This window comes from Ipomoea nil, unplaced genomic scaffold, assembly GCF_001879475.1.
Source record: "Ipomoea nil cultivar Tokyo-kokei standard unplaced genomic scaffold, Asagao_1.1 scaffold2117, whole genome shotgun sequence".
NCBI classification, from domain to species: Eukaryota; Viridiplantae; Streptophyta; class Magnoliopsida; order Solanales; family Convolvulaceae; genus Ipomoea; species Ipomoea nil.
The window spans coordinates 129384-146732 of record NW_017618545.1 but is presented as its reverse complement, the minus strand read 5'-3'; positions in this window follow the sequence as shown (position 1 = coordinate 146732).

Here is a 17349-nt window from a genome sequence, read left to right as displayed (position 1 = left end):
AACGTGATCCCTTATGAAATGATGTCGAATGTCGATATGTTTGGTTCTTGAGTGAAGCACCGGATTGTGAGTGATAGCGATTGCACTAGTATTATCACAATAAATACTAACGTCATCACAATTTACTCCGTAATCCTTCAATTGTTGCTTCATCCACAAAATTTGCGCATAACAACTTCCTGCAGCAATATATTCGGCCTCAGCGGTACTAGTTGCGATGGAATTTTGCTTTTTGCTGAACCAAGAAACAAGCCTTCCCCCCAAGAACTAGCATGTCTCGGAAGTGCTTTTTCTGTCTATTTTGCAACCTACAAAATCCGCATCTGAAAAACCCGTTAGAGTAAAATCTGTACCTTTTGGATACCACAATCCAACATTGATTGTGCCTTTCAGATATCGTATGATCTTCTTTGTTGCGGTGAGGTGGCTTTTTTTTGGATTTGCTTGGAATCTTGCACGCACTCCCACATCATAAGAAATGTCCGGCCTGCTTGCAGTAAGATATATAAGAGAATCAATCATTCCTCTATATTTTGTTTGATCGACATCCTTTCCATCTTCATCTTTGTTTAGCCTTATTGATGTGCTCATTGGAATTTTGATCGATGATTTTCCATCAAGGCCAAACTTCTTTATCAAGTCGCGAGTGTACTTTGCTTGATTGATGAAAATTCCTTTCAGTTGTTTGACTTGTAAGCCCAAGAAGTAATTCAATTCACCCATCATGCTCATTTCGAATTTATTCTGCATAAGCTTTGAAAATTTCTCACACAAAGAATTGTTAGTGCTTCCAAAAATAATATCATCAACATAAATTTGCACTAATAAAATATGATCACCATCTTGAATTCTAAATAGAGTTTTGTCAACAAGGCCTTTGGTGAATCCACAACTTATCAAGGACATTGACAAAGTATCATACCAAGCTCTAGGTGCTTGTTTCAACCCATACAATGCCTTTTTAAGTTTGTAGACTTTATCACCTTTGCCTTTTACCTCAAAACCTGGGGGTTGTTCGACATAAACTTCTTCTTGGAGTAGACCATTCAAGAATGCGCTTTTCACGTCCATTTGATAAACAGTGAAGTCTTTGTGTGCGGCGTAGGCTAGGAAAATTCTGATTGCTTCAAGTCGGGCCACCGGTGCAAAGGTTTCATCAAAATCTATTCCTTCTTCTTGAGAGTATCCTTTTGCAACGAGCCTTGCTTTATTTCTAACAATCACGCCTTCTTCGTTTGCTTTGTTCCGGAAGACCCATTTGGTTCCTACAACGTTGTGGTTCGCCAGTCTTGGAACAAGTTCCCAAACATCATTTTTTTTGAATTGATTGAGCTCTTCTTGCATAGCATCTATCCAATTCGGATCATTAAGAGCTTCGTCCACTTCTTTCAGTTCAATTTGAGATAGATAACACGTGAACAATGCTTCCATGGTAGATGATCTTGTTTTCACGCCTTCATGAATATTCCCAATAATTAATTCTGGAGGGTGATTTTTGAGTCATCTTAAATCTGGTTCAAATGGGTGCATGGTACTGGGTGGATCCATTTGTTGTGAACTGGCAGTGTTGGTTCGAATTTCCTCAGTTAATTCTTCTTGAAATTGATTACCAACTTCACATGCAACTTGATCACTAACTGGATCTCCAACCCGTACTGCATCTCCATTCCCACGTGCGGCATCACCTCCAAAATTATTATTAAAAGAATTTCTAACTTCTTCTGGATGAGGGATGAGATTTTCTAGAGAATTAATTTCCAACTCATCCATTCCCTGCAAAACATCATCTTCACACGTATCATTAGCATCACAAAAATCAATATGACACTTGTTACCATTTTGTGCAATTTCTTCGTCCAGAGCGCCATTATTGATCTGTGATTTTTCATCAAATACCACGTGTATGGATTCTTCAACCACCATTGATCTTTTATTCAAAACTCTGAACGCCTTGCTGGTAGCTGAATATCCTAGAAAAATTCCTTCATCTGCACGCTCATCAAAAGCTTTTAGATGCAATTTATCATTAATATGAATAAAGCATTTGCATCCAAAAATATGAAAATAACCAATATTTGATTTTCTCCCTTTATAAAGCTCATATGGCGTCTTATTATACTTCTTATGGATCATGCTTTGATTTTGCGTGTAGCAAGCAGTGTTAGTTGATGGCTTCCGCCTAGTATCGTTTTGGGAGACCGGCAGCACTAATCATCACTCGTGCGGCTTCTTTGAGCGTCCGATTTCTTCTTTCGGCAACACCGTTTTGTTGCGGTGTTCTTGCGGCAGATAATTGATGAGAAATTCCATGTGAATTTTAAAAAGCTTGTATAACTCCATTCACGAACTCGGTTCCACGATCCGTTCGTATTTTTGATATTTGCAATTCTTTCTTACTTTGTAGTTGCTTCAACAGCTTCGGTAGAACTTGCTCAGCTTCATTTTTCTTCTTGAGGAATACGGTCCAAGTGTACCTAGAAAAATCATCAACAACAACGAGAGTATATTTCTTACCACTTACACTTATTGGATCAACCGGTCCAAATAAGTCCATATGTAGTAAGCTTAGCGGTCTTGACGTTGACTCGTGTGTCTTTGATTTGAATGATGATTTGATTTGCTTTCCGCGTTGGCATGCGTCACACACTTGGTCCTTCTTGAAGATAATATCTGGCAAGCCTTCAACTAGATTCTTCTTTGCAAGTTGATTGATAGTCTTGAAGTTTAAGTGGTTGAGCTTTCTGTGCCATTCCCAATTAGCTTCATTCGAATTTTTGGCCATTAAGCACACTGAATCTTTGCTTGTACTCCAATCAACAACATACATGTTCTTTCGCCTTTTTCCAGAGAGAACAATCTCATTTGTGAGCTCATTTTTTATTAGGCAATTATCTTTAGAAAATTCTACAATATAGCCTTTATCACAAAATTGACTAGTGCTCAACAAATTAAATTTCAATCCTTCAACGAAAGAAACATCTTCAATCTTCAATCCATTTTTCTTGATCGTGCCAACTCCTTTTGTAATTCCATAATTTTGATTTCCACCGAATATAACTTTTGGTCCATCGATTTCTTTGAAATTCACTAGATATGATTTATTTATAGTCATGTGGCGTGAGCAACCACTATCGATGTACCAAACATCCTGCAAAAAAGATTAATTAACTTTAGGTACCCATACTTGCTTGGGTCCTTTACTGTTAGTGATTTTAGGTACCCATACTTGCTTGGGTCCTTGTTTGCAATTTTTTATTCATTTCTTTTTTTTCAAGAATTAGAACATTATTGCGCTCCTTGAGTTGAGGATGAGTGAGCATAATCTCTTGACAATCTCGCATTAGACTATCAATAGATTCACGAGAAAAAGAAGAATTAACAGAATTGAAAGAATTAGATGTTACCTCTTCTTCCTCTGCTTCAAGAGCCCTAAAGCAATCTTCACTTGTACTCAACTCAATTAGCTTGCATATTAGCGTTGTATCGTCATCCGAACATGAGCTTTCATCGCTTGATGATGAATCCTCCAAATCATCATTTTCGTTTGGTTCGTTGCTAACGAGAGCTTTTCTTTTATCACGCTTGAACCTTTTGCTTTCGGATTTGTTCGGCGTAGATTCAACATTTTTGCCTTGATACTTGCTAACGATCGGATATGGACAATTTATTTTAAAATGTCCGAGTTTGCGGCAATTGTAGCACAAATCCTTGTTTTCTTTGACTTTTTCTTCTTGTGTTATGCGAGAGATGAATTTTCCACGAGCAGAATTTTTGTTGTCTCCTTTTCGCATAAACCTTTTAAACCTTTTCACAAAAAGAGCAAACTGTTCGGCAGTCATAAAATCAACATTATTTTCTACTGACCTGGAGGTTGACGGTTGTTCGGCCATTAGAGCAGAATTTCGAGCTTCATGAACATCATCATCTTTGGCCTTCATTTCGAACTCATATGCTTTTAGATCACTAAATAATTTGTCTGTTGACAACATTCTTAGATCTCGGTGATCACGCATAGCCGCAACCTTCATATCTCATGCAGATGGTAAGCCTCGTAGGATTTTGAGATTAATTTCTTTTTGGCTAATATTTTTGCCAAGATCACTAATCTCTCGAAGAACTTTGATCATTCGAGCTTCCATGTCTGCAACACTTTCATTTGAGAGCATTTTGAAATCTTCAAACTTCTTCATGGCGATTGTGAGCTTATTGTCTTTCTCTTGTTCATCTCCTTCGCCAATCTTGATGAGAGTTTCCCATATTTTTTTAGTGGTAGCACACTTTCGGATCTTCAGAAATATTGTATCATCCACGGCTTTGAATAGAATATCCTTGGCAATATTGTCAAGATTATTCCGTGTTCTATCATCCCATGTCCATTCCAGTTTAAGCTTTTGTACGTACTGTGGAGCATCCGGGGATAGAACAAACGCCGTATTGACTTTTAATATTTCGATAGGGCCAGTGGAAATAACTTCCCACATTTCATCGTGTAAAGCCGATAAGTGTACCTGCATACGAACTTTTCAATCATCAAATTTATCAAGTGAGAATAATAGATTTTGAGCCAAATCTTTCTTCATCATCATCACGAGAGATATGAAAGATTAATCCAATCACACACTTTGTAGAATGGATCTGTCTAGCAGTCAGAAACGATTGACCCACTTAGGCAACTTGTTTAGATAGCAATTTGGCTTTTTGACATTTCATTCTGGTGTATTTTCGAACACTATGTGGTGCATTTATACATACCTAATGGTGTATGCCGCACTGACCGCACGGGAAGACATGAACTCACATGAACCTGACCCTATATATATATATATATATATATATATATATATGGTCAGGTTCCTGTGAGGTCAGGTCTTCCCGTGCGGTCAGCGCGGCATACACCATTAGATATGCAAAAATGCACCACACAGTGTTTGTAAGTACACCATTATGTGTGGTGCATTTTTTTTTTGTGGTGTATTTTTTGATATTTCATTCTGGTGTATTTTCGAACACTGTGTGGTGCATTTATACATACCTAATGGTGTATGCCGCACGGGAAGACATGACCTCACAGGAGCCAAAATCTATATATATATATATATATATATATATATATATATATATATATATATATATATATATATATATATAGATATATATATTGGGTTGAGTTCAAATGGGGACAACAATATATAGAGGACTGTGTGGACAAATAATGTACATACAACAAATTAATACCAGGCATACAACTTAATACATAATGGCACACAAGAATAAATGTAAAAATCAGGTTTTGAACACACACACACACACACACACACACACACACACACACACACACACACACACACACACACACACACACATATATATATATATATATATATATATATATATATATATATATATATATATATATATATATATATATATATATACCTTGAGATAAGCCTAATTCTATATATTCCCTCCTCGCATAATCTCTTTGCTGTCACTCATTCCTCCTCTAAATAATTAAAAACTTTAGCTTCATCATCGGGTCATCAATTTATTCAAAACTAGCAATCAAGGATCTTCAATTCTAAGTTGTTTGGGTATAATAGATTTCTGGGCTTCTAGAGGCAAGATTTATATCTACCTAAATTAATTTACCCCAAAGTAAAACCGATTTTTCCTAAGTGCTTGTGTGTTCAAATTCTGTCAAGATTTCTCAAAGATAAATCTTTTAGTATTTATGAACATAGGTTATTTTACTCGTAATTATTAAAGAACATTCGTATGTGAATTTCATGTTCGAATTGTAGGTGGAGATTTATATTTTATGTATTGTGTGTCAAATTAGATAGTTCGCATGTTTGTGTTGAAATGCATATTTACATCCTTTCATATTGTGAGTGTTACTATTATTATTGTAACTAATAAGGTATAGTCTATAGTATTAATGTGTGGCATTAGACTTAGTCATTATATTATATCCTATCTCTTAAGAGTGTTTAGAGGTTCAGTTGGATATACACTCTGTAATCTGTATTCAGTTTGTTATCGAATTAATCTTCTCTCTCATCTGGTATCAGCCAGAGATCGATCCTATCATCTCTCTCCTAAAAACAACCCCCACCACGCAATTTCCCCCCCTTACCGTACGAACACATCCGAGCAATGGCATCCAACTCGTCGGAAAGAACAGTGTCAGCCGCTAGTGGTTCTACTCCGGCCACTATGAATCCTCTCTCGGGCGCTCATCACTTCATATCTATGAAGCTGACCTCCCGGAATTTTCTTTTCTGGAGGACTCAGCTTATTCCATTTTTGCGAGGCCAGGATTTAATTGGCTATGTTGATGGCAGCTCAGTGTGTCCAGCGCCCACTCTACCCGTTCTTGCTGCTGAATCCGGCTCCGGCACCACCAGTACGGAGTCCGTCCCCAATCCCGCATACAAAGCGTGGGTGCAGCAGGATCAGTCGATCCTGTCCCTACTTATCTCGTCCATGGCCGATGAAGTACTGCATCTCGCAGTAGGCCGAAACACTGTCGCAGAAATATGGCAATCCATCTGCACCGCATTAGGGTCCAATACCCAGGCGCGATGTCTCAATCTCCTCGGTCAAGTCCAGGGGTTGCGGCAAGGCGGTGCAACCCCGGCAGATTATCTCGGGCGAGCGGAGTTACTAGTTGAAGCCTTGGCGCAGGCGGGGCAGCCGTTGTCGCTTCGGGAGCAAAACCTGTATGTGCTGCGTGGTCTCCGCCCTGACTACCGCTCATATGCTGCATCGAATAGGAGTGTTTAGAGGTTCAGTTGGATATACACTCTGTAATCTGTATTCAGTTTGTTATCGAATTAATCTTCTCTCTCATCCATATATATAAAGCATGTTAGACCAAAACTGCATGTTATAAGGCATTCCACTATTCATATACACAATGTTATTAATTGCAAGAAATCTGTAGGCACGTGCCAATACTTGTATACTTTGTATGCTATGAACAGACCCGTATGACACCTCATGTATTTATGGCATAAGAATTAAACCTCAAATGTTCGTTTATGAATTTTGGTGAAATATTTCGTATGTGCTAAACTTTGGTATTTCGTATTTATGTAACTACTAGTTATGTGATTATTCGTTATCGTAAAATCTGTTGTGTGCGATATGAAGATTTTGATTCAATTGTCTTCCCAAAATTTATTTACCCCCTAAGCAGGGACGGAGGGAAGTGGACGCTTAGGGGGGCCTTGGCCCCCCTCCCCCATCCCAAAATTTTTTAATACTATATAGGTATTAATTTTTTTTTTTTAAATAGTATATAGAATTTTTTAAATTTTGTTGTTTTTTCAAAATATTTGGCTCCCTTCCACTTAATTAATCTTATAGGTTAAGTTATACATTTCTTCATCTTCTCAACTTTTTCAGTTCTCTCCTATTTCAAATTATGTATTCCCTATATTGTTGACTCACATTCAAATTAAACTTCATTTAACCTACGTACTAGTTTCTCTCTCTAAAACCATGCATATCTGCGGCATATACGTTATAATAAGATAATTTGTCATTAAAAAAATTCATGCATATTTTTCAAGTTAATTTTTGTTTTTTTATGTTTGTTTCTAACTACTTGTTTGGTTAATTTTTATTTCATATTCTATTGTTTATCTTAAATAATTGTTTTGTTTGATTCTAAATCATGGATATCAAGGTGCATTTGTTTGGCTAATTATGTAAATTTGTGGTTGTGTGATAAATTTTGTATTTAATTTAAAATGCATAATAATGTAACAATTGTGTGGTATATGTATTTGATAAAACAATTGCTATTATGTTATGTTGTGAAGAGGGTTTTTCAAGAAATAATCAATAGTCTTTTAAAACATGAGTGAATGTTTTCATTCTTTCAACTGTACAAAGCATATTGCAAAATAATTTAATATAGATTCAATTATAAATGATTTATTCTAAACTTTATTGAATTTGTAATGTAATGATTATTTTGAGATACGTTAACGGAATATTAATGTATTTGATTTAGTACTTCAATCGTAGTTGGCCCCCCTCACTATTCCGTTCTGGCTCCGTCCCTGCCCCTAAGGAAACAAAAACCTTTTTTCCTAATTGCTTACGTGAAAGTTTTTTCCCCCAAAATCGATTCTTGTTATTTTAAGTAACTGCTATATGACTTATGACCTTCCGGAATATATATGACAATTATTTGGTTATGCCACAATATTTAGTACCTGAACTTATTTGTTGAATATGCACTAGTTTAACATGTTGAATAGTACGCATATGTGTTATGTGATCCTATATGACTAGTTATTGTTTAGGACTCGAAACATGTTCACATGCCTTCATGCTCTATGCCTATAGACTTAGGAAGTTGTATATTTAGCATAATTGCGGTTGAATACATAGGTGTGTCAATTTGCAGGTTTTGCATATAACATGACAGTTAATCATGAAAGATTATCGCATATAATAGGCATGTTATTAATATTTGGTGCATTATGTCTTAGTACAACGATTAGGAATAAATCATGTACATGTGGTATTTGGCTCATGACATGCTAAATTGTACGTTAAATGTTTATATCCATTCATGGTTTGCTTGTGTTGATATATGTGCATATGGTATGGCTATTCAAATTGGCACACGTGTGGTATTAGTCCCTTATCTAGCCACGTAAGAAAACATATTTAATTGCGTGTTCAGTACATCTTATGATCCTACATGTTTAAATCATTGGAAATTATTTAAATGCCGTAAGTAAGACTTCTATGCTGTGTTTATATTCATGAGAATTGCATGCACGTAGCCAGGGACTGAGCCAAACGGGGGGCATATGGACCCCCTGCCCCCCCTCACCCCACCCCCACCCCATATATAATCTTTGTATGTATATGTGTATATATAGTATAGGTTTTAGTATTAGTATAAAAAAACTAGCAAATGTTAACAAGTAATGAGTTAGATTAGTTGGTAAGGCATGTGATTTTTAATAGGAAAAGTCTTGGGTTCAAATCCTTGCATTAGCATAGTACTACATATTTTTGAGTCCTTCTCCTATAATGTGTTTTCTATTCAAATTAATTATGTTTCACATTCTGTTATGAATGTTTATAAAAAAAATTCTTATGTAATTTAATTTATTTATTTTTTAAAAATTATCTCTTTTGTTTTAATGTTTCGCTTTTACTGGAAAAAATTTCTGAATCCGTCCTACTAATTCGCCCCCCCTCAATCCAATTTCTGGCTCCGTCCCTGCTCGTAGCCTCGTTATTTGGTATGTTTCGTTAGTACAAAGGTTATAGATATAAGGACAAAATCAAATGTGTCGTTTGGGTGTAAGAATTTTTAAGCTTGGACGTACAACGAGCCGAATCCCTTTCTTCCTTTGTCAAACTGAATACCGTTTCATTGAGAAATCCCTTCTATCACTTCAAACTTCATTCTTGACACCTTCTTTCAATTGACCCGTACCAGGTGGCAACCAGATAAACATTATTTTTGTTGTTATTTTAAATAACTTTTTTATAGTTAAGTTGCAAATAATTGATTTATTTTTATCTATTTTTATTTATTATTGCTATAAGTAGTTTTTATTAATATTGTTATTTTTTATAGTTGATTTTGTTATTAAGTTGATTTTGTTAGTAAATTTGTTAGTCCAATAATCTCTTAACATAAATTTAATAAGGTTATTATTATTATTATTATTATTATTATTATTATTATTATTATTATTATCATTATTATTATTATTATTATTATTATTATTATTATTATTATAACTTTTAGGTTAGATTAAATAATGAAATTGTATTATTAGCCCAAAGCAATTTTCTTATTCAATTCTATGGAGTCGACGATCAGAGGAAGCAGCGATGATGGATGAGCAGCAGCAATTTTCTTATTGGGTGACTTTGTGGTGAACACTGTTGAGTGAGCTAATCCCTGTCAAATTGTTTATGCATTCCTTATGCTTTACAAGTTTAATTGATATTTAATTTCGTAATTCATTTACTTAGCTTCCTGAACTTTAATTTAATTAATTATTCGCGCTTATAGTTCATTCATGTTCCTAGATTTTTATCATTCCGTTATGTATCAAGTTTACTGTGATTTCCTTTTGTTCCTAAGTTTTTAATATTTATGTTCTTGCATACTTTTAATTTATTTATTCTGCGATTTAGACTTTTTGTTAAACTCTTTAAGTTTATTCCATTCAATTATTTTCAAATTAATTAAATTGCATTGTATAATTCCCTGTGGGATCGACCCTTGCTAAAGCACACTATCTCTACAATGACTCATGCACTTGGGAGGACATATATTAAAAATTGTCCATCACAACCTTATTCTCTAAGCTGCAAACTTTAATTCCGTTGACCCTATTCCTATTTAATGTTGTCCTCAAGTTTGAAAACTAAAACTCCCAATCCCCTTCTCCCGTTTTGAACCAAGTTTTCCCAAAAACCAATATATTTACATATGTATAAATAAATAAATAAATAAATAAATAAATAAATAAATATATATATATATATATATATATATATATATATATATATATATATATATATATATATATATATATATATATATATATATATATTTCCTATATAATATTTTCCAAATGTACTACTGTACTAATTTTGACTCGTTATCCCCAAAATAATTTCTAAACTTCGGGGACGAAGCTTCTTGTAGGGGGGGGGGGGGAGGGTGTAACACCCTGTATTACGATCTTTAAACCCAGATTAATTATCTAATTAATCCCGTTAAAGAATAGTTAAAAAGGATTTAATCCGGTCAGGATCCCTTAATAATTAATATGGCCCACGGAGGACTGTGGACCCTTGTCTATATTAAAGACCTTAAACCTGTTTGGAATGAAGAAAGTAGACCTTTTACTATTCAGAATTCTAATTAGAATCCCTAACTCTATAAATAGGGGATTATAAAGCAATTAGAACCCTTCCCACCCATAACTATATCACACGAAAATCTTGTCTAGAAACCTTGTAACACCCTGTGTTACGGCCTTTAATCCTGGATTATTTATTTAATTAATTTCGTGATAATAATTAAAAAGGATTTAATTTATATGATTCCCTTTAATTAATTAATGTGGTCCACCATGGATCGTGGATGTAACACCCCGATTTTTACCACATTTTTAAAAACTTAATTTCAAAGGAAAACATCTAATCATCAAGACATAAAGCAAGCAAAAGCTATATAAAATCGGTAAGTGTTATGCCACACCTATCTCAAACATAGGTGCACATGCGGGAAAACTATCAAGCCAACAAAATAGTAAACGTCTAGGCACACAGGCCGCTAAACTAGGCACACAGACCAACAGAAGGTAACGTCTAAACATGGTAAGTACTCTATCTAGCGATCCACATCTAGCGCTCTCAGCATCTACTCAAAACTAGTAGAATCAAGGGATAACACCCGGTCAGCAAATATTGCTGGTAACCCATCAATACGCGTTAAATAACATATATAGATAAATATAATCAAAACCATTTAGAACGGGAATACAATATATATCATTTTAAAACCGAAGAGAGAAGTCAACACCAAAGACTCATCAAACACTCTCAAAAGAAACAAGGATCATCATCCTCACGACATCAACAAGACTCCAAACATGAAAGACAACACAACTCAAGATGCATCCTACTGATCACAGAGTAGAATACAACAAGACATGCTTATAAGCAAGGAATTCACATTCACACAGTGACAACTACATGCCACAGTGACAACTACATGTCACAAGTATCATAGTTCCAACCTTATGCCCTGTTCCAACCTTATGACTACCCCCGATCTTATTTCGGTTCCAACCATTACCTCCTAGTTCCACCCTATACTTCTGAGTCCAACCTTATGCCTCCGGGGACCGTCGTCCCTCCCACCTACAACCACCCACATTACCACTGAACTCTCAGTACACGAGGGTACCATTAATTTCATTCACACAACCACCTATATATAAGCAAAGCTCAAACAATAAACCACCAATCTCAATAATAGTCACACAAGGTCATCATTATTACCAAGAAGACCAAGGCTCAACAATAGCCTCAATCAAGTATCAACAAAAGGTACAACGATTTGCATACGTTCACATCATACGAATCAATCAAGAGATCACAATAAAGACATGAGACCATACTCAACAACAACGGATTACAATCTAACACCAAATGATTGTCAACACAAGTTTCCAATCTCAATAAGAAGGAACAAACCACACATACTAACATTTCAACATCAAACTAGCATGCTTATCAAACGGGTAAACCAAAAGTAGTTCCAAATAACATTCAAGACTCACGTTATCCCAACGAACCACAAAGTTGGACCCCTAGCAGGATTCAAGACACCGAATCCTATCATGGATTCCTAACACACCGTTCTAGACATACGAAACATCAAGGAGACTCACAAATAGCCCCATAAATCAACAACGGGAGGTCAATACGTCAATACCGAGAAGAACGAATCACGGGGAACAAATCCCCGGCCAACACCCACAGTGTACCCCGCGGGTGGGGCCACGGGTGGACCTCCACCCGCGGTTCCGCCTGCGGGTACATACACCCACGAGGCCATGTACCCCGCGGGTGGGGCGGCAGGTAGGTCTCTGCCCGCCGTTCCGCCTGCAGGTACCACCTGTACTCCAACATTTCCCTTCGGGGATTTTCAACAACAAGGCCAAGTTCAAGTCCAAAACACCCAAAATCTCACACACAACAATAATATGACTTGAACTCAAGAAATAGCTAAGCAGTGGCATTCAATAACCCTAAGAACAAGCTCTAAACATGCATCACCACAAGACAATGCATCAAATCTCACAAATCAACACAAGAATCACAAGTATAAGCCAAGAATCATCATATAAGTAAGAAATAGGTTTTGTAAAGCATGGGTTACCTTTGTAGCCTAACAACTTACTCTTTTCACCCTTAAAAGCCTTTCCTAGAGCTCTTCTTCCACACCAACTTCTTACACATAACAAAAGAAAACAATGATCCTAACTTTAGAAAAGGACACCTAAAAGGAGGTTAGAAACACCAAAAAGCTAAGGATCCCACCCTTCCCTATGCTCAAGATGAAGAAAGTAGGAATCTTGGGAGAAAGTCTTGCAAGACTTGGATGCTCAATTTCTTGCTTGGAGAATAAGCTAATTCATTTTAGAGAGAGGCTAGAGTTTTTGTGCTTTAGGTTGAAGGGTGAATGAAATGAAAGAGTCTTGCTAGGTTAGCTTGAATCACAATCCTTAGGTAGAAAGACATTCCTACCCTTACTAATGTTGGAAAGACAAGGGAACAAGGGCACAACTCAAGAAGCACAAGGTACAACCCTTTGACTAAGTGACTAGTCAAAATCTAGTCCTTCGACTATTAAATTTCAAAATTTTTAGGAATAGATTAGCAAAGAGACTTGGATTAATTCTTCAATTAATCCCCGATTAGAGTTTGGATTTACAAGGTATCACATCCTCTCCCCCTAACAAGAAGCTTCGTTCCCCGAAGCTTGGGCACGACAAGTTCAATCAAGCGGGTAGCAACGAATCAACAATGTGACAAAAGGAAAGCAAAATGCCATTAAACAAGACCTCAAGGATCCAAAAGGTGCAAGATTTTCAAGAATCAAGAGATGCAAGGTCTCACAAGTCACAAAAGAAATTTCTCAAGCAACACAAACACTAACACCACCTTACCGATAACTAGAAACCTTCTGCACCAACCTATACTCAGAACAACTAGATTCTAACAAAGCAAAACAACTGTACTAACTACTCAAACAACAAGCTAGCAACCAAGGCAAACAAGAGAAAAAAACTAAGTACAGCCAACTAGCACAACAACTACCAAACGGCAAACCAACGAACGAGAGAAGAAACGAGCTTACCCCAAACTCCGGCCTAGGAGGAATCATCCTCCGAATCCTCAGCATCCTCGTCCGGATCATCCTCAGCTCCACCACGACTAGAACCAACCTCCAACCTATCTAACCTCTGATTGACGGTAACAAACTGAGCCATCATGAAAGAGAAGCCTTCCTCAATCATCCGATTCTGCTGTCGAAGGAGGGTCACCACACGTTCCTCGTGTTTCATTGCATCATGCTCTTTCTTGGTCATCACTTCCTTCCTCCTTATGTTCTCTTCGCTTTCGGAGTCACTCTCTTCGACCTCCTCTGCTTCTACTCCCTCTTCTTCCTTTTCTCTCTCTTCTTCGCCTTCGTTCTCAGCATCTCCACCCAAGCTCTGCACCGCTAGGTTCAACTTTCCAACAGGAATCTCAAGCTCTTCCACTAACGAACTCCTCTCGGCAGGGACTTTCCTTTCGACCTCTTCAAGAGTGATGTAGTCACATCATCCAGCTGAAACAGATTGCAACTTCGGAGATTTGTGGCATCCAGAACCATCTTGCCCACTGGCTTGGGCACAAAACCTTCAACACTCACCCCCTTCTTAACAAAGATCCAACTTAAAACCATGCCATAGGGCAAACCATTCCGGTTATGATCTCTATAGTAAACCATATGTTGCAACATCAGCGAATGCAAGTTGAACTTCACTTTGTATTTCAGGCAGAAAGCAAAGGTGCACTCCAGCTTACCCAACAAACGACTCTTATTGTTGTTAGGTAATAGACAATCAGAAACGAGCATTACCAAAATCATTTGCTCGGCAGAAAGCCACTTCCTCTCCGGCCTTGTGGCCTGGGTGAACCCACTAGTTCTTCCCAATAGATAACTCAGGTAATTCCAATAACTCATGCTGCTTGTCTCAATCCAAGAGTCACCACTGTACTGTGAGACTCTCGTAACTGTCAAACTCAAAAGCTTCTTCTCTACTCAATAAAAAAATATCATCAGATCACATAGTCAAGTATTTCTCATACATAGTGAACTAACAATATATGAACTGTGTAGCATTTCTTCAATAAATCATTCATATCCTACTCATTTTGATCCAAATTCAACGAAATCAAAGCCAAAACGTGCATCGAGACGATCCCGAAGAGCCGAGCCACGAGGGCCCGTAAAACTTGGCCCGAAACGACACGTAGCTGAGCCACAAGGGCCCAGCCACTACACAAAATCTTCTCAGATCACTACTCAGGGACCTGGGGCGGGACTCCTCAAGAGCCGCCCCATGTGCCCCGCTAGACCATCGGGTCTTGGCGGCGACCCTCCTCTAGGGCCGTGCCCTAGACCCGTGTAACCCCGGCTCTAGCCGGCGGCCCTCTTGATGGGCCGCGGCTAGGGCCGCTGGTCTGATCTGGTGCACCCTGTGTGTGCACCAGATGGCATTTTCATCTGCAATTTCAATCCAAACAAGTCCAAAACATTCTCAACAACTCAAAGACAAATACTAGATCACTTCTAAGCCTAAACACAACAAAATCTCAAAATTTCTACTCATTTCTACTCAACAACAAGGCTTCACAGAGCCAAAATCAAAGATGAATCCATGGGGTTATACCTCTTGTAGCTTCTTCTTCTTGCTTGAATCTCAGCTTCCTCTCTACTCATACACCACTCCATTCACCACCTAGACACCTCAAACAACAACACAAGCCAGGCCTAAAAACTCAGAGGTTGATATGTAAGAGGAAAGGGAACCTTAGGATGGAAAATGAATGGAGGAAATGAATGCTAAAACTTACTGTGTTTGCTTCTATCTTTCAACAGAGGTCAAGAGTGGAGAGGTGATGGAGGAGATCAGGAAAAACACAAAGCAAAAGTGGTGTTATATAGGGTCCAAAACCCTAGGAGAAATGCTCATGATTGGTGGATGGCAATAGGGTAAATAGTTAGGCTAGAAGATGGAATCAGACAAGTTTTGGATGGTTTGTGGTGTACCATGCTTTATGGACCATGGGCTAGAAATGCTATTTTAAATACTTTGGGGTTGAAAATGAATTTTCTCAAAAAGTTTTCTAGATGAACCCTTGTTTAAAGTCTCTTTGAATTCTCCCGGTTTCACTCAGATTGCTTTCTCAATTTGAAACTTGGTACGCGAAATACCTGAAAATTTTGGATTTTGAAATAAAATAAATTTTGGTGTTGACTTAATTTAAAATGTGACTAAAATAATTTATTCAAACACCAATTGATCGCAAAAAAATTTAATGGAGTGAAAATGACTATTTTGGAATTTCTTAAAATTGGATTTATAAAATAAAGTTTTGGGTTGTTACACTCTATCCTCCTTAAAAGAAGTTTCGTCTCGAAACTTTGAAGGAATGGCTCGATTTTCTCAAATCGAAAGCTTTCGAAAAGATGGTAAGAATCTCAAGAATGGGCTTAGAAGTTTCTCTTGGAATACTAAGAAGAAATGGAATGTTCGAGTTCCAAACAAGCATCGAAGCAACTAAGGCGCTAAACTTAATCTAACTGCTAGAATTCACTAACTCAAAGTTTCTTTGTTACTTCTCTTATTCTTATCGTTCTTACCACTTCTTTGGTCTCCACTCTTGAACTTCTACATTTTCTCTCATGAAAACTGAGAGTGTTTCACAAACACTTTTCTTTCTTATTCAGTAGCATCTTGCTCGTCTTTACTAAGGCCAGATACCCACAAAGTTCATACTAAAACCGATATCAACCTCTCTTGCTTGAATATAAGTGATGCGGTGTCATGTTAGAGATATATGCGCTAACCCCTTGATAATGGCACTAGAGGTGCGGATCATTGAATGGAACTGCAACACCATCTTGATATGTTGGTGGTTGATAGGTGGTTTGTCGCTGGGGGCATGTAGTTGCCGGGAGGCATAAGGGGTGGTGATATAAGGGTGGCCTGGAGGTATAGGTTGGAACTGATATAAGGACGGAGGGGGAGCTACAAGGTTTGAACTTGGTATAAGGTTGGAGAATGAACTCTTTTCTTTGTTGACTACTTGTTAACTGACTGTCTTGAATACCTTCGTTGCCTCTAATTGCTATTTCACATGCCTAGCGGTCTGTTACACCTTGTATTGTGTTCTTAGGAAGCATGTTAGTCTTTATGATTATTTTATACTGTTGAGTCTGTTAACGTGTCTCCAGTCTTGATCTTGGATTTAAATTAGAGTCTCGTAAGTATATATGTATTCCAGTTTCAAAATGAGTTTCTCATATCTACCTATATTGTACTTAACGCGTTGGAGTAGGTTACCAGCATTATTCGCTGACAGTTGTTGTGACACCCCGTATTTTCCTAAAATAAATTATAGTCCCAATAATAAATATTTTTATTAAAAATATTTATATAACTAATTATTCTGAAATGGGCTTTGGTGTATTTATTTTTATAAATAAATTAATATGTATCTTGC